Source organism: Lissotriton vulgaris, chromosome 9, assembly GCF_964263255.1.
Source record: "Lissotriton vulgaris chromosome 9, aLisVul1.2, whole genome shotgun sequence".
NCBI lineage: Eukaryota > Metazoa > Chordata > Amphibia > Caudata > Salamandridae > Lissotriton > Lissotriton vulgaris.
The window spans coordinates 1,042,473,722-1,042,493,611 of NC_141697.1; positions in this window are offsets into that span (position 1 = coordinate 1,042,473,722).

The window sequence follows — 19,890 nt, forward strand, 5'->3', positions numbered from 1 at the left end:
TTGCTACTAATTTTAAACTAATTCTAAAATAAATAAAAAAATATTAAGAGGTTTGACACATTTTTTCAGGGTTTTGATGTCAGGGAAATAGAAGTATTGGGTGCGGGAGTATATTAATATTCGGGGATTTATTTCAAGAGAAGAGTATTATTTTTTAAGGTTGTTTACTAATTTAAATACAAATACATAAACATTAATAAAATGGTTTGACACTTTTTCTCTGGCATGGAATTCCAGGGAAATAGGGTTTTCAAGCGAGAAAGTGTAATAACACTTGAGTATTAATTTTAGTGCCTGGGTATACATTTTCTAACAATTGTTTCTAATTTTAAAGTGATATAAAAAAGTAAAGCAATTAAAAACTAAAATGTTACATTTATATTAATGTTTATGGTAAAAAATATAAAGTTCAGACTCAGATTGTTTTTAAATATACATACACACATATATTTCAATATAAATGTATATAAAAAAAATTACAAAGATGTACCTGTACATTTTCAAAACACATTTTTTACATTTGCCCCACAGTTTTCAATTGTATTCAATGGGTGAAATTGTCCTTTTTCCGTTTTTACGCTTACAGATGACGTACATGTTTGAGAGTTTGTTTTTACAGTTGGTGGAGCATCGCGGTCAAGATCGGAAGAAAGGAAGAGCTGCAGTCAGGTAAGAGAAACTTTATTTTTTTAATAGACATTGTGGAAGACATACTTTATTGTAAGGAGAGAGGCGGGAGGTAGTTAGTTGGATGTAAGAAGTGTGTTTTTATGTTTTAAACAACAATTTTATTCCTATGCAGGTAGCAGTTGTATGGTCACATAAGAGTGATTGTTTTTTTTTACACTGTTGGTATAAAAAACAAATTGTAACTTTGTGGACGGAAGTATTTCTATTTCTTTTAAACCAAAATGTAAAAAACCAATATTTTTTTACTTGTTTTGGGTGCATCGCAAACTCAGGCATATTCATGGATCTTCAACCACATGGAATATTGGACCACGCAGAAGGGATGGTTCACCAGAACGAAATTTATGGTCATTTTGGAGTACTTTTGTTTTTTTGCTATGTGACTGTTTTTGAAGCAGTTAAACTATTGGGTTTTGATTTCTTATTCACCATGGAAAGAAAATCGACTGCAATTCTGGATTGGTTGTCGTAGTTTTTGTCAATCATTTTTTTTTGAGGATGCAGATTTCTTTGCAACATTTTCTTTGCAAATGAAAATGGCAATGCCAATATATGACTTGTTTGATAGTTATGTATGTGCTTTAATCAGATTGTCGATTATGGTTACACAGTTTAGATATTTGGGGCACTGCAGACTTGCTTGACTTTGGATTTTTATAGAGGAACAAGTGTCGAAGAAAGAAGACAACTCAAGGTAGGATCCGGTTTTTCTAATGCTTGTAAAAAGTTGTTTCTGGAAAAAATCCAATTTAATTTAATTTAAAAAACCACAAGACAGGCAAGTAAGATAGAATAGGTGTTAGTGATAGTTAGAATTGTAATATGTGTGCAATATTGTCTAGCCCCTTTCAACAAAATCCGTTGGATTTGACCCAATAGTCTCTCGGACATTTCTTTTGTTCTTTTTTAAATTCATTGGTTCAGACTACCAATTAATGTTTGCGCTATTCTAATTTCTTGGAAACTTTGCTCTTTCTTTAAAATTTCCAAAAATTGATAAAGGTGAAGGAGTTGTGCCATTACTCTATGGCATTATTGGTCTTTGCTCCTCCCTCTAAGCAGGTCGTCTACAACCGACCTGCTTAGATGGCCAATTAAAGTGTCTTCAAAGTAATTAAGTAGGGTGCCCGATTTGTCTTCATTTGTAGTACAATAGTCTGATTTAGTAATTGATGTGTAGAATTCATCCACAAAGTCAGGAGAAACAAAGCACAATGCTGTAGGTGTTTTTATTCAAATTGCAGTTTACTGTCTGATATGTAATACTCACCTAAGGATTTTGTTTCATTTTTTGTCAGCCTGCCTGTGAAAAGTGAAAAAATATCCTTGAATTTGGGTTTCTGGATACATTTTAGTAATGGTGTTAATCATTGATAATTCAAAATCAATTATTACTTTTCTAGGACTTTTGTTCTTTGTGTTAAATTTTAGCACTGTTAAAAGTTTGTGTATGTTGAGGTTTGCTTATCAGGGAGTAATCTGTACACTAATGGAACTACAGTGTTATGAATGTAGGCATGAATAGTGTATATTATTGGTCAAACTGGATGGGGTGTGGATGTATGCATCCCATCCATCAGTCACATAACACTACTCTCCAATTTTAGGGCAATTTTCCATCTCCCTAAAAACTCCTCGCCTGCTCAAATTCGTCTTGAATTCGGACTATTGAAACAATCTGTGGAGAGGAAAGGACAATATGTAAAAAGTTGGCGCAAAATCAAAGAATCGGAGCAAGGATCGTTAAATGCGAACTTATGGACTGAGCTTCACGCCAAAGAAATCTCCCCAGCAAGGGCCTACCTAACAAACTCATTGGAGAGCCTAGGATTAAACATGCTCTGGGAAACAAGGACGGACTTTGGGACTTTCAAGAAAACTGTGACAAAGGTCACTAAACTGGTCTCTTCACTCGAGGACAGAGCCACCCTGACCAGGAGAGCACACGGATGGGTAGTGCTCGAAGGGTATGGAGCCATAAAGCCACAAGAATACCTATCAAGGGGCCTTACACAAAAAATAAAAAGCAAGTTCTTAAATATGCGCTTAGGCAACATACCCATAGCACATCACCTGGAACCTTGGAAAAGGCCTGATCCATCAAACGCATGTCGCCTTTGTCAATCTGCAAAGGAGGATCTTATACATATTATATGCATCTGTAAAGCTTTAGTGGATGTAAGGCGGTCAATGCTCCGGCCCCTATGGAACCAGAAGGGTGTAAGATCATGCAGGCAAGCAGTAATGCTCTGCTTCAACCCCAACGAGACCCAGTTAAACTGTAGAACAGTTAAATATTTTGAAATAGTGGCCAAAAAATTAAATGAAACAGTATAAGGATGCGAAAAACCAACCGCACTGGGATAAAGGCAGTCTTCTCAAACGACCCTTAACAAAACTATAAAGATTGCTGAGCGAAAATTAATTAAATCAGGGGAATAGAGATCCTGCAACTGCCTTATAACTACAAGAACTTCAACTAAAAATAGCAGTGATCAATAGGAAGACCCACTACCTGACTATAGACTCTTTGAGATTTTATTAAAGTGTAACATCTTTTTGCCAGGAAAAGTTTTACATAGTCAAAAGACTTTTAATTTCTATTTTAATTTTTGTGTAAAATTGTGAGTTTTTATTAACTGTGCAATAAACAAATTCAATTCAATTTTAGAAGGTTATGGTATGTGCTAATGATTAGTATTCTTTTTTAAGGGTTTTTGTTGTTGTGCAATAGAAAGGTATCATTAGTAACAGTGACAGTTAGTTTAGGAGGAATGTTAATATCAGAGTATGTTCGCTACACATTGGGGGTTACTTGTGTGTTTTTTGCTTTTAATACTTCTTCTTAAATTAGGGATTGTGGCCATAAAACTAGCTAAATGCTTAGGAATGTATTGGAATACCTCCCTCACAACTGAGCCACATGGTTCATTGGAGGTGCATGCAAGGTATTTCATTTGAATAATGTTTTCTCTAACCTCTATCTCCATTTCTGAGGTAGAGTGGTTATGGTCTGTGGACCTTTCAACATTATCTCCAAGAGTAACAACTCTGCCTGTGCAATGGGATGAGTAATATTGCTCACACCTCCAATGACTCCTGGGCTCAGTTAGTCTCTCCTTACAATAAAAATAGCCACCATACTTTAGGAGATGATTTTCTCTTTAGGACATACAATAGCTGGATATTTCTTCTTGATGCCATTATGTTATTTTCTGAAAAAGAAGATTGAAAAAAAGTTTCTGTGTTATTGCTTTTTGAATTAATTGTTAACCTGGAAAGAAAATGTTGTTATTTTTACATGTTTGTTTGTTGACATTTCTGAAATCATGTTTTAAATTCTATTGCTGTTGGTATGTGCTTATCAAGTTTGGCATTGTTTATAGATTACAACATGTAAAAAACTGGTTAATATTTTTTTAGGTTGCCTATTGAGTGCACTTAGAACATACTGATTATTGTTGGTCTTAAAATGTAAGTTTTCCAGATTTGATTGCCTAATATGGTTTGTAGATGGTTCCTTTGAAAAAAGAGAAATAGGCATTTTTAATTGTAAATGTAGTTTGCCTCACCCTAGTAAACTTGCTTGATTTGCTTGTTTGTTCTTTTGCTGTTTTTGATTTTCTTTGTCACAAGATTCAGCTGTTTTACTTCCTTCTCTTCTATGTGAGGTTGGGTAGGTCAAAAAAATAAAATGACTTTTACACAGACTTTTTCAAAAACATTCTAATTTTTGCTTCACTTTGACAAATTTTATTAGGATTTTAGTAGTAGATTGTTGTTTATTTGGCTTCCTGCGTGGTTAGAATAAATCTTGTGCTTAGTTGTGGTTACAACATAAGGTTTTAGAACTATTATACCTGTGATAGGCCTTCTGTTTCTTTAACCTCGGTTTGGATGATGGTCCAGTTGATGGGTTTGAACCCAATGTAGTTCTCTGATATTTTAATTAACCTGTGAAAAAAAGTATAAGGACTTTAAGTGTTTTTATAATTGCTAACATTTTGTAGAGCAGCTGACCAGTACCTGCCTTTAGTAAAGCCCCCTATGGAGTTGGAACAGTAATTTTGTACCCCACCATTAACCAGCACCTTCCCTGAAGCATGCACTCAGCGAAGTTAGAATATTATTGTTGCCCCCTACCACTGCCCAGCACCTTCATTGCATCAAGCACCTGGTGGAATTAGACCAGTAATTTTAAGCCTCAGTACTGACCAGCACCTTCCCTGAATCATGCGAGGCAGGCACTGTGCAGCGTTAGAACAGTAATTTTGCCCCCACCACTGACCAGCACCTTCCCTGAGGCAAGCACCCTATGGATTTTTCATTACCTACTGGTGGTCACCGGTAGGTAGTTATAGTTAGGACCATGTTTGCATTGACAAATAGTTTTTTGGCTTGCTTATATCTTAGGCACTGTTTGACTAAATGTTTTTAAAAAAAAGTGACACAGTGGGGCCGATTCCGATTCAGGAAAAACCGCTCCGAATAGCCGTTCGGAGCGTTTTTCCCATACGAATCGTACCCTGCAACGTCCCCTGTTCGTACGACGAAGTACGATTCGTACCAGGAGCCATACTCCGTACGATTCGTACAGAGACCGCACAACTCTAATCTCCGTACGATTCTCCCTCGGAACCCGCTGTACGCGACATCTGTACGCTGTTTTTTACGACCCAGCAAGTATGATACGTGTTGTGTACGCACCGTACAACCCTTTTTCTATGGGAGCTGAAAACAGCTGTAAAAGCAGAGTTCGCGCCAAAACAGGTATGGAACGGCCCCCCCGGGTAGGTTGTGTACCCCCCATGATCGCAGGGGTACGCACCGTACCCCTGTGATCATGGAGTGTATGAGCCGTACCCCATGTACGATGGGTGTACGAGCCGTACCCCATGTACGATGGATGTACAAGCCGTACCCCATGTACGATGGGTGTACAAGCCGTACCCCATGTACGATGTGGTATGGCTCGTACACCCATCGTACATGGGGTACGGCTCCTACACCCATCGTACATGGGGTATGGCTCATACACCCATCGTACATGGGGAACGGCTCGTACACCCATCGTACATAGGGTACGGCTCGTACACCCCATAATCGCAGGGGTACCCACCATACCCCTGCGATCATGGGGTGTACGGACCGTTCAGTGTGTATGTGTTTTTGTGCTTTTCCGTACGACTCGCCCTTACCTGACGTTGGCCGTACGAATCGCGTCCTCATACCCCGGTTCGGATCGTACTCGTCGGGTCGTACGGCATGTGTACGAGTCGTACGGCATGTGTATGAGTCGTACGGTTCACGGTTTCAGCCTTGCAATACGTACGGATCGCGAAGATTCAGAAGGATTCACGGAATACGGATCGTCCTACGCGACTCGGACGCACGGGTATGATTCGTACGGAGAGGGTTCCGGATACAAATCGTACAGACGTTTTTTTTCCCGAATCGACCCCAGTGAGTCTTGTTGTGCATAGAAAGTTGTGGGGCAATCTGTGAGGTGGGGAACGAGACAAATGGGAGTAAAATAAGTGCATTTTCCCATTTAATTCACTTTGAACATGCCTACAGCCCGTACCGCTGGACAGAATTACACCAAATTTGGCAAAAATATAGATTTGGTTACACATATCATACCTTTTGTTGTTTAGTGTAAATCTGTTCAGTAGATTTGAGAAATTAATGGAAATCTAAATTTGTACATCTGTGGCACGAATATTTTTGAAAAATGATGAGCTCATGCAGTGAAATGCAGAGCTCTGATTCGTTGCTAACATTTCAACAAGGAAGTGCTTCAGCTGAATCAAAGAAAAAAAGGGCAGGGTAGGAATACCCCGAGCCCCAAGCCTTGGTCTTGAGGTCCCCCTAGGACCCTACCATGGCATAAATGCAATTTAAAAATATATATTTGCTGTGAATTTTCAAAATTCGTGAATTTGCAGCAACATAAAAAAAAAATAATCGAGGGCTCCACGCTTGTTTTGGAAATAGCCCCCAGGTGCATGTGCATAGATATAGAAATATTAAAGGATGGGGTGCACAGGGCCCCCCTCCTTTGGCATTTTAATGCCCCAGGGACCACCACTTATATTTGTATTGGAGGGCCTTGTGAACCCCCCCTGCGCCCAGGGACCACCACCTCCCAGGGGCTAACTACAAAGAAATTTGGGTGGCCTTGTGAACCCTCATGCCCCGAGAGCTGCATCACCTGGGACTAAACTGATCGCAATGGGGGCCTTATGGGCCCCACAGGTGCCTGGGGACCACCACCTCCCCGGGCGGCCCATGAATTACACAGGAAGTGGGCCACATGGCCCCCCGCCTGGAGCCATATATGTATCCCTGGGTGTAGTTCATGTAGTAGCGCTATGCGTAGAAACGCGAAGTGCACTTCGCACTACGCAAGCTACGCGTAGCCACGCGAACTGCGTAGTGCACTGTGCAAAATGCTGTTAGCACTGATTGCACAGTGCCGGATGCTTGTCCACACTGTGCAATCAGTGCAAACCCCATATTGCACAGTAAAAGCAGTCGTTTTCCGCCGCTCGAGTAGATTTGTACTTGAGCTGCAGCTTTCTCAACATGGACTAGTAGCTTCTCATCGCGAGTGGTCGCGAGCATACGCGACCACTCACAATGAGAAACCTGACCTCCCCACGTTGAGAATCTCGCCTGGGGGTTTATTTTCCACACTTGCAATTGACAACTTGATGTTGCTGATCGCGACTGAGGAAAAAGTTTTGCCGGAATGTTATTTTGCTCACTCGCGGTCGCCAACTGGACGTTGAGGACCGTGAGCAAGCAAAAAATGCCCGCTACGCTATGCGTTTTTGCACTGTGCTACGTGCAATTCATTTAGCGCATAGATGCGCAAACTATGCAAACGACGCGAGCGTAACATAGTCCTAAGCCCAGGCCTACATATATGGCCCTGGAGACCACCACCCCCAGGCCGGCTCCTGCTGTGTCCCGGGTTTCTCACACCCAGGACATAGCTGTTTGCTTTTGTTTGGCATGAGCTTTGACAGCTCCCAGCAAGATAAAGCAAACACTCCGGTTCCAGCAGGCGGGAGCTGTGAATGTGCTCCTACCCACTGGAAGTAGAGGCTTCATCTCTTTCTGTGGGCAAGGAAAGAGATAAGATAGATTGCTTCTGCACGGCAGCTACCTCCTTGCAGCAAAAATACCGGCTGCCGCAGAAGGCGGTGAGCCAGCTGGGACCGCTATGGCCTTGAAGCTCACCATGTGGAATAAAGAGGCAGAATAAATGTGAGAAACGAGTAGGTAGAGGCATGATGAAGGTGAGAAATGAGCAGAAAGAGGCAAAATAAAGGTCAGAAAGAGCCAGAATAAATGTCAGAAACCCGCAGAAAGAGACAAAGTAAAAGGACAGCAATGAGCCGAATCAGGCAAAGTGAAGGTAAGAAACGATCAGAAAGAGGCAAAATAAAGGTCAGAAATGAGCATAAAGAGACAAACTAAAGGTAAGCAACAAGCAGAAAGAGGCAAAATAGAGATCAAAAATGAGCAGAAAGAGGGGAAATAAAGGTCGGCAATGAGCAGATAGAGGCAAAATAGAGAACTGAAATGAGCAGAAAGAGGCAAAATAAAGGTCAGAAACAAGCAGAAAAGAGCAAAATAAAGGTGATAAATTAGCAGAAGGAGCCGCGTTTTTAGAATGGTTGAGAAAGGGTCCGTGCCCTCCGATGAGTTCTCAGCAAGCCCACTTTGGGTGACATACTTGTGGCAACTATGGGGGTTCTTGGACCCCAATGACCCTCAGCAGCCAAGGGGACTTCATCCCTCAACCAGTAGTGTACCAGGAGGCCCCGTTGCAGAGTAGTTGGGAAAGGGAGCGAGGCCACCGATGAGGTCTCTGCAATTCTGCTGTGAGGGACTTACTGGTGGCAACAATAGGGGTATTAGCCCCCAATGACCCTCAGCAGCCAAGGGAACTTCATCCCCTAACCAGAGTGCACCAGGAGGCATGTTTGCAGAGGGTCTCAGCAATCTTGCTGTGGGGGACTAATTGGTGGTAACTATGGGGGTTTTTGGCCCCAAGGACCCTCAGCAGCAAAGGGGACCTTATCCCACGACCAGAAGTGCACGAGTAGGTGCATTTGAAAAGTGTTTGGGAAAGGAAGGGGCCCTCCAGTGAGGTCTCAGGAATAACACTGTGCAGGACTTACTGGTGGCAAAAATAGGGATTCTTGGCCCCCAAGGGCCCTTAGCAGCCAAGGGGAAACAGTCACTCACACACCCACTGAGACACTCATGTACTCTCTCACAGACTCCCAAAGGTTGCAGGTTACACTTAGGAAATGAAATTAATATACATTAGAAATTCACTTAGAAACACAATGTTTACAGGGAGATACAGTTAGAAAATAGAAATTAAAAATCCATATAAATTCACTGAGCAAAAGCAAAGCTTACAGGGTTGTTATAGTTAGGAAATAGAATTGAAAAATAAAACTAAAATTCACTGAAAAAAACAAAGGTTACAGGAATGTTATAGTTAGGCTCAGATTTCACTCGTACAAAACCATAGAAATTCAGCAGTTATAGTTCTCTAAGTCAACTGTAATATACTCCCCTTAATATACTGCTTATGACTTCACATATTACATCACTCATGACATGGTCAGTGACATTACTGATGATAGAGAGAGAAAAGAGACATGACGATTAACGGAAAATTAACCTAGTGATTCAAAATTGTCAATATGAATTGATGGGGTGTTGGGGCAAAGCATCCCACTGGTGAGCATATGAAACTTTATTGCACAACCCAGGGATCCACAAACCGGCTAAAATACACTCAAAACAGGAATCAGAACTACTAAAACTTGAGATTTGAGAATTCCAATCAATTAAATGCTGTTTGGTGGTCTTTGAAAGGGTGTGTATGGTAACTCAAGATAGTCAAGTACTTTCTCTTCAAGAGAACTTTAAAAGACAACATTCATCAACCACACTCCATGGTTATACATTCTTCCCATGTCATATGCTTTTATTTAACTTCCTTTCGCCTTATTTCCTATTCCAGAAGTCTCTTTCTACCATCCATTGGCACATGAGGGTTGTGTCATTCCCCATTGGAGTTTGCGACTCCTAGAACATCTATCGCTAAGCATTTTCCTTAATTCTACAATTGCCTCATTCGCCTATTTCTACCTTTCCTGCCCTTCATTCCCTTTAGATTTTGAAAAAGATACTGAGTGGCACAAATAATGCTTATTTACTTGTCATGTGTAAAGGAAGTCCAAAGTATAAAAAAGAGGATTCTCAGACTAAAAGGTAGGCCTAAAAAGCAATATTCTTCTGCTTTACCCTTCAGGAAAGTCAGTGTTTCAATCCTGCTCCGACTCACCTGAGACATCAAGCATCAGAGCATCTGTAGTCTCAAATAGAGGCGAACTGACTGGGAAAAACATATTTTTAAATCTGCAGAAATATAATGTATTTGAAGAGACATTGTTTGGTAGTGGACAAATCCTGAAATTAACTTTCAGTACCAGAGTGTCGGCAGACCAATTTGGGTGGAATTCAGTCAAGAGCTGATTTATTTGAAAGTGATTTTGCATCTCCTGTTCTCTGGAAAGTCAGTAGGGCATCCATGTCTGTAAATAAGAGCTCTCAGGGTTGCCTGCGACATCTGTGACTCATACATTATCACTTTCTGCAATGTGGTGTGTGCATGCGTAAGCACACTAATAGAAGTCTTGCTCAGCTTCATTGGATTCATTAAAACAAAATGATTTCTTTAACCTTTTTCCCTTCAACTTGGACCATTTTCATTTTCTTTCATCACAATTGCCAGGAAAAGAAAATAGCTGACGTGTTTTGGTTTGATACATAACCACACCATGGGTGGTCTGGATGTAGGGCATCAGTAAGTGTTTGTGTTAAACCAGAATTAAGTAGGCTTCTCTTATTGAGATGCTTACTATTCTTTTTATTTCCTGACAATGCATTTAATGATCTCTCAATTTATTGGCTAGATTATTGAATGTAATAGTCGAAATGTGGAAGGACGACATACTGATGCAACACACTTCAGTGAGAATCTTGACTAAAGTAAAGGGCATAAGGGTCACATTACTGGTTTCCTTTGACAATATACCTCTTATTCAAAAAACATTGCAAATAATATACATTACCATCCATCCAACTTTCCTGGAGGCCACAGAGCAGCAGGCAGAGACCCCAAGAAGTTTGTCCCAAGAATGGTCACTGCGGTGCTCCGCACTCTGCCATAGGTCGACACTACTGTGATGATGCGTCGGGCGCTCTGACACTGACCAGCCACCGGCCTGTACAGTGTCTTTCGGCTGTGTGACAGAGCCCGGGGCCATTTATTGGACGTTGCTTCTCTGGACCCAGCACTCCAAGCTCACTGGGCGAGGCAAAATCCAGTCTGACTCACCTCTCCTTGCACCTTATTAAGGATGAGCATCACTGTCTGAGAGTGATGTGAACCACACGATGATTCTCTCGTGGGTGCACTTCTGACAGCAGTCCACTATACTGGCTCACCACACCGCTCACTGCGTGAAATTATTACACATGCTACCCATGTGTTGGGGATAGCATGAGCCCTCTCTCCTAGATTGCTGTGGTGTATTTCTGTGGATCCATCTTGCAGGAACTGTGGCCAGCTAACACTCTCCTCCCCTCAAACAGGCCCCAAGTATATTACACTCCTGGGCAACCACACCCATAGGTACAGAGATGTGGTGACTGCACAGGCACCCACACAAAGGCTGATACTGGTGGTCTTCATCTAACAACGCACTGCCATGTACAGCACACGATCATTGAGGCCCAAAAGCGGTATTCAAACAAAATATTTAAAAAAATATATAGAGGAACAGAAATATTGTGTTTTAAATATAATGATGAAGAAATATCGTGTGCAAAACTATCGTTGTCAAGAATATCGATTTTAAGGTAAGTAATATCGATGTTAAAAACATCTATGTTGTTAATATCAATGTTAAAAAATATCTGGTTTTATTATTGTTTACAAAAATATAGTTGTAAATAATATTGTTTTTATATTATTTTTAAGTATTTAAGTCTTTATTTTTATTTTTTAAGTAAATGTAATAGTTTATTTGTATGTTTAGTACCGTAGCACGTTGTGGAGTTTATAGGGGTACAGGGTGGAAAGGAATTTAATTAAAATTAATGATCAGTTATTGATTATTATTAAATAATTAACAGATAATTTATTTTGCAAATGTGTGATTAATAATTTTTAATAATGTCAAGTTTTAGGTTTTTGTTGTGGAGTTTGTAGGGGTATAGGGTGGGAAGTCATTTAATTACAATGATCTAATAACTAGTTTTTAATTATTATTCATTTATTTAATTGATAATTAATTTTGTAAATTGGGTACTTAATAAAAGAATTATTAATATATTTAGCGTATGTTGATGGTTGTGTATGTTGTGGTTTTAGTATGGTACAGGCTGTTAAGGTTAAGAAATTATTACAATTAATATTTAATATTAATTATTGTTAATTATAGTAATTATTCAATAGATAACGAATTATGCGAATTGTGTAATTACGAAATATTTTAAGTTAATATAATTGATGGATTATAATTTAATTGTTATAAATTGTTTACTTGATAATTAATTATGTAAGTTATGTAGCTAAGATTTATTTTATTATATATGTGGTGGGCATTGGTGAGGTATAGGGATAACGCATGGGAAGTTTAAATAAATATCAATATTTTAATTATTAGTTCATTACTATTATTATTTAATTGATAATTAATTATGTAAAATTCGTAATTATAATAATTTTAAGATATATTTTGGGTGTGTGTTGTTTACGTTGTAGAGGTATAAGGTAGGAAGGTATTGAAGTTATATTAAGCATAAAATTTGTTATTTATTGTTTAAACACTGTGCTATTTATTATGCTATGTGTAAATTGAGTTCTGCTTTTTAATTGTAATAACATTATATTTTTGGGTTGTTTTAATTGTGAAAATATAGCGTGGGATTTTAATTGTATTATTATTATCATTTGTTTTAATTTAAATTGTCTAGGACACATTGAAATAAATATGCAATGCTTTTCATTTAAAAATATATTTATATATTTTAGATTTAAATATTTATATTTGTTGTTATTTGATATAGTTGTCAGAATATTTTATTTGTTTGATGTGAATTAGTCTCTCTCTACTGTTCACAGACTGGAGTGGGAATAGTAAATTTTACCCCTCCGCTATCCATCACCTTCTCTACTGTTGCAGAGATTTGAGTGGGAATAGTAGATTTTACCTTATATGATGTTGAGGGTATGGTGTCCTGTTCTGTGGTCTCTTGTGCCAAGGCATTTAGTGTTCGTAGAGTGGATATATCAGATACCATCAAGTTGGAAGGATTGGATACAGATGCCCGTGCATTTGTGTTTATGTGTATATCTAAATATATATGCTGTTTGTGAGTGGTCTTTCTTAATCAACTTGAAGTAACAACATGTAATACACATTAGCTGAGGTGTAATCTCATGACATGCAGCTTCACATAAGGGTCACATGCATCACGATGCATCACGTATTTCTGATTTTAGGCATCAGTGTGATTTGGGGCCGACCGACCTCCAGTCGGTGGTCCCTGACACAGCAAACAAAATGCAACCGCATATAGTGCGGCCTCATACTCCCATTTCTTTATGGGAGCCTGTGCTGCAGCCATAAACAAGCTCCCATAGAGAAATGGGAGATTCTGTTAAACCCTGTATCACATGGTGGGCACCTCAAGATGTCTGCCATACAGTGCAGGGATTAACAGGGATGTACTATAGGCACCCCCTGGGCACCCAACCAGAGGCCTCATGGAGAAGGAGGGCCTGCTAGGGATCCCCAAACTTGCTTTCCAACAGGCTTTCCATGTCGGAAAGCCCAGCATGGAAAGCCTGTTGGAAACCAAGCGTTGTAATCCTAACGGCAGAAACACTGTCCATTGGGATAACGTACCTGTCTCTGATTTGCCGACGGGCTCCCTGAGTCCATCTGAATCCAGCGGGAATAACTGGCTGGTTTCAGTTCTGACCACCTGCATCATAATGCGACGGTAGAAAGTGAAACCCGCAATTTGGTCTAGAAGGCCGCCGACCTGTGGTCGGAGGCTCTCTGGGTCTCATCTTAATGAGGGCCAATATGTGTACTAAGAATTGTGAGTTAATGTGTTGGGTATGCTACTCAATTAATATTACAGTTGTAAGCCCTGAGTAAAGCTAGCTAAAATAATTTTGTTTATGTAAAGCCTAAAAAAAAAAAAATCAGCACATAAGAGGCAACAGCACATGGTCAAACATATTAAAACACTGAATCATTACAGGATTTTACATTGGATTATTACAGAGAGAATTGTAAGCAGTTCTGTAATACATTTAAACGAAGATGATCACATTTAAATCTTGGAACATTACATGAGTGCTTTTAAATGCAGCATAGAAGATAGGAAACTTCACTCTGCTATCTATAGGGCTCATTACGATGGCGGGCGGACATCAGTCCGCTCGCCATCGTTGCGGTGCTGAAACCGCCCGCCAGATGTGTGGTGGTCCCACCACACATGTTAGGATGCACCCACTATACTGGTGGGTGCATCCTAACATGCACCCGCCAGTATAGGAGTCTGACCGAATCATATCAGGAAGCATCCATATGCATCAAATTCGCTCAGTCGGACTCCCCCGATCCGAGTCGGTCAGAAAGCATTCCAGAAACGAATCGGTCAGAATGCTTTCCGGACAAGATCGTAATCGGCCCCTAAGTGTTGACAGGAGTAGTATCAGGGAGTAGAAGTACTTGGTCCTGAAGAATAGCTTAAGTGTAGGGCTTGAAAAATGTAGACCTTAGATAACTCAGGAACATAAGTCCATGAGTTTCAACTTTCCCAATTTTTTTAACCATACCGGATAGAGGTACAAATACAATATTAATTGACAATTAAGGAAATAACCACACAATTAACTGTGGACTGCTTTCCTACACTTAATTTTAATAATATGTCCTAAGTGATCGCGTAAATAAATCATTTTTGGTACATTAAAGACATTTTTAATCCCCTCACCACTATTTAGTTTATTTTTCACTGCACGCCTTGAACTCACATATCCTGCTCCGCAGTAGATCTGGCGCCGAAGCACACTGAAGAGGCATTGGGCCTCTTCAGTGGGACCCAATGATGAAGCATGTCATCACCAGGTGGTGAGTGAGGGCTTTCCTAAAACGTCCTGAGTGAGGCCGTCCCCCCCTTTTTGTTGTTGCTCCTTTGTGTGGTTCCGTTGAAACCATATGACACTCTTTTTTTGCTTACTAGTTAGCAAATCTGCCATGGGTTAATTTCTGTTGCACTTGATATTTGTTTTATTCTAATAGCTGAATGATTCATCCACATTAGATTTTGCACATGTACATTTTTATGCATGACATTGTAGAGTTTGCTTGTGTTTTTCTCTTACTCATTTTCTCCTATTCATGTGTTTAGTCTAGTTTTCAATGTTTATTTTTTCCTTTGTAGTAATTGATATTTTCTGTAAATCCAGTCATGTATTGTTTAAGAGGGAGATGTGTTGTATCCTGTTGTCTTTCTTTGCATTCATAGAATTAGCCTATGTCACCATAGAGTTGCATGAAGAAATATTAGGCGTCCTTGGTGACAGTGGAAGAAGGGAGTGTAAGTTGAAGCGAGTTAGTGTTGTGTCTATATTGTGTTACCTAGCCTGCACTTGTTGGCGGTCAAATAAAACTTCAATTACGGATTTCAACATGCCTGATGTTTCAATTCAAAACTAAACAACAATTTCACCTAACTCAAGCGTTTTTCACCTTTATTTTTTTGTGTGAATTTCTATGTATTTAAAAAAAATTAAGCTAGAATACTTTTTGCATTCCTATCATAACATTACTTTATTCTTGGCTTTTTTTCAATTAATTTCTATTTTTTAATGTATGTTATACTTTTTCTATATATAACATCACTTGAAACTCTTTTAAGTGAATTTCTAGTGTTCTTACCATAATGACAAATCAAATAATGTAAAGGTTCTCAAATAATATTTTTACTTCATGATTTTAGTCAGTTTTTTATATTAAGCTTTAATGTTAATAAATCAATGGGTGTTTTCAAGTGTATTTATTTTTTCATTTTTCTTACCCTGAGTTCTAAGTGAATCCAGAAGCTGTCTGATTTTGGCTCAGATGTCTGAGGGCAGAAAGAAAGTTAGAGGAACTTGGCAAAGGGTCCAAAGGTGAATGAGAGGAAATGGATTGTGTATGTGAAGGATTTCATAAAGTATTTTAAAACCTTATGGGATTGAAGTCAGCAAAAATGGTTAGGGATTAACAGAGGAGTTCAAAGCACTATGGCAATCAGCAAAGTGGAGCTCAGGATCACAAGAAGGCTCTAACGAGCAGACAAGGGTGTTAGGGAGGCTGCAGAGAGATAAGCGTAGATGGCCCATCAGAAGGACTTTGAGTAACAAGGGGGGTCTGATTGACAGCTGTGTTAGAGATCCAAGGCCAGCAGAGGTAGCGTCAACACCAGCTGAGTGACATTCTGAAGATAATGGTGAGGTTGTGAGAGCCTTAATAGGGTTTCTATGATCGTCAATGGGAAACAGATGGATTCAGTAGTCTGTGGGGACTGTTGACAGGGTGAACAGACTCTTCCGGGGTGCAAGGCTTAGTTCATGGGAGACAGTGGAACGAGATAGCTGGAAAACTGAGAACTCAATGGCCAACAGGGCGACATGATGGCTGACAGGGTGCTGGTGAATGGTCTGAATGCTAAGATCAGGAGTGGGGATCACAGGCTACCCAAGTGGTGGTGAGGGCCAACAAAGGATGGTTCAAAATGAGGGTTTCAGAGATGCAACTGAGGGATTCAGAGGACCTGAAGAAGTGGCACTGAATACAACAATGGGAGAGATTGTCTACACACTAGTATAGACGCTCTGAGCGATGACAAAAAAAGGAAGCTTGAAGATCCGAGGGACAGGTGAAACGTTGTAGGACTGGCTGAGCTCTAATATCAATAGATGTTTAATCAGCATTCACAAACAGTAGCATATGGATTCTTATGGGCAAGGCTGAATTAAATGAACTGAGAACTTGCAGAAAGTTCTGACCAGTGCATTATGTGGATATTTGGAATGAACAGGGTTGGGTTGGAGTCTGGCCAAATAAGAGTAAATATGAATCCTTTCCTAGGACATATTGACTATGTAATTAAGGGTGTGTCTTCAAACAAGTAAAATAAAATTGAGTCTTTCACACAGTGTGCCACCTGAACAGTATTTGGGTTTCTGTCAGTGTGTTTTATGTTTTTTATGTCACACAAATAACAAAACGGACATACACCTAAAAGAAGACACCCCTACTGGTTTTACCAATGCTTGTTAGCTGTATAAAATAAATGAGTAACAATGATTTCGTTGTAAATAATTAAAATTTAACATGTTTATCTTGCAGTCTTCCTGTTAGATAGATATGCCCTTTTTCTCCTTACATCTTTCTGAAATCCTATATCTGTGTATCTCACACTTGTAATTGTCACTCTTTGTGTTCTGCTGGGAGGCCAAGGGTTGGATGTACATGTAGTCTGTACACCTCTGTGACCCACAGATGGGTATTGTGAGAAACTCTCACTGCTGGCAGCCTCAACTTCAGAGCTCTCAATCGTACGCCACTATAAAAACCAGCCATAACCTGAATACACTCTGACACCTGGAGACAACTGATTCAAATTATGCTGTACACAAGAGTCATATATTGCATGAAACAAACTACAGACACACAACATATTTTTAGAAAGCCAATAGCCTTATGGAATTCAAGATGACGTAAACGTTATGAAATGTATACAGAGATTGCATCACTGACATAGAATACTATAAGAAATTGGGTTATTATTAGCCAACGATGGATATGCTTCATTAGCAGTAAGTCTTTAAATTGCCTTTAACTGGGAAACGTGTATCCCATTGTAGCACCTGACTCTCTCAGAGTAGCGAAGTAGAGCAGTACGTGGAGGTGGTGTGGGCTAGAATTCTAGCTCACTGGCACGCAACAAAATGTTTTCCAGTCTACAAGCTGTACCTCGCCCCAATGTTGATTATACCAAGTAATACTCTTGTTCAGCTTGACCTGCTTTGACATTTATCAGAGGGACCACATCACCCCACTTTGTTCACATCCCAAATACCTCATGACCTAGCAAGGGAGTGCTCTGCAGAGTACTTGAAAAGCTGTTTTGTGACCACGGTTGGTGTCTGCATGACAGACAATCTCCCAGTGGTTAGAGGAGATCGCTTAAAGTCTGCACTTCTTGTTGGAGGAGCTGATAGTATACCTAGTATATAGAAGCCTACCTGCCTTCTCAGAGAGGATAATGAGGGCCTGGTCCTAAAGGAGATATTGGCCAAGAGGAGAAGTCCATCATGTTCCCAGTGTAAGAGTCATATAGAAGATGCTAACTGCCAGAGGGAGTAGAGCCATGAGTTAATCTACATCATAAGGGGTCAACTGGTTTCACTGAATGGTTCCTATAGTGAACTGTTCGAAGACATTCAGGTAAAAGAACAACATTTTTGTCTGGCATCAATGCCTTATGCTGAGAGACTGGTACACTGCTGCCTGATATTGGGGCTGTCACACAAGAGGAGCTATTGTCACTAACAATCTGGAAGCCCCAATCCTTTCTGGGAAGCTGCAATGGCTGAAGACCAACATTTGCTGGGATTTGGGTTTGAGGGCTTGCAAATGCAGAGACATAGCACCTTTCCTTATTTATACTAAGGGACTGTATCTGCTAAAGCATACTCCTGCCATGGTAGTCCCTTCCCAGCAGCCTGTGGGTTCAATGCAGCTGCCTCTGTGGTCCCTCATCATTGAAGTCACTGTGGCAGGAGCATGCTCACAGAATGACCCAACAACACTGAATATGTAGAGACAAATCTGGAGTTAAAAACTAAAGACCTTGCCTAAATGAACTTGTCGGATCAGTTTCATAAACTGCACTTTATAGGAAATGTACAGTAATACTGCCATATTAATACAAAGTGTTCTTCACAAACTGAATTTTTGTAGTAAGTTACAATTTGAGTAAGTTTAATATTTTCTGAATTCACAAACTGCACTTTTATTGGAACTTATTATTTTATATTAACTTACAGTTTTGTAGAAGTCCCCTCCTCCATTCCCATCATCTCTTGTGTGTTTGGTGTACTGCGTTAGGTGGCAATGGTGAGCCCAGGCGTGGGTCTCTTGCTCACAGTGCCAATTGACTCAAGATACACTCAACTAATGAGTCCCAATTAGGGTGAAATCTGTCTTGGGATGCTTATGTTCCAGTTCAGAAAGGACCTTGAATAGCAGTTCGGCTGGGCCATTCCTATTGGAATAGGGTCAAACTGAGGAGGCATGATAAGTAAAAGAATGATGGAATTGAAGACTACCCCAAGCTATTGTCAGTGGTTAGACTTATTGCTTGCATTCCTCCATTTGTAATTGCATTTATATAGTGTTTACTACCCCTGACAAGGCATTGAAGTGATTTAGGGTGAGCGGCACGCTACTCCTGAACCCAAGGATCATGGTTAATCCAGTGGATGAAATGTTAGATGTTGGGATTACTCAAGTGCTCTCAGGAAAAAACATTGCATGCATTTACTTCAGTTACTTTGGGATCGACATATCAGCCATTCAGGTTAACATGGTCTAAACATGACACTTTTAAATGAGTAGAGAAATGAAAGACTGTTGTTTTGTGATTCCATAACTCAATTTTAACCTTGTGGGAGTAGTACAGTTAACCTCCTTTTCCAACAGGGGTCTTTAGGGATTGGATTTGGACAAATAAAACTTAATTTGACAAATTGCTTTACCTTATTCTCACATCACTTGGTGTTGGTCGGTTACTCTCTCATTGTAATTCTGCAAAAGGCTGACACCTCATTTCATAGATCACAACCTCCTCTGTATAGAAATCCTATTCCTGCAACCTAACTCTACCTCATCTCCTCCAGCTTATCTATCTCACTAACCATTCACTAATCCTGGGCGGAGCTGGCGGAGTGGGACTAAGCTGGAGGAGATAAAGTAGAGTTAGCTTGCAGGGATAGGATTTCAATACAGGGGAGATTGTGATCTATGA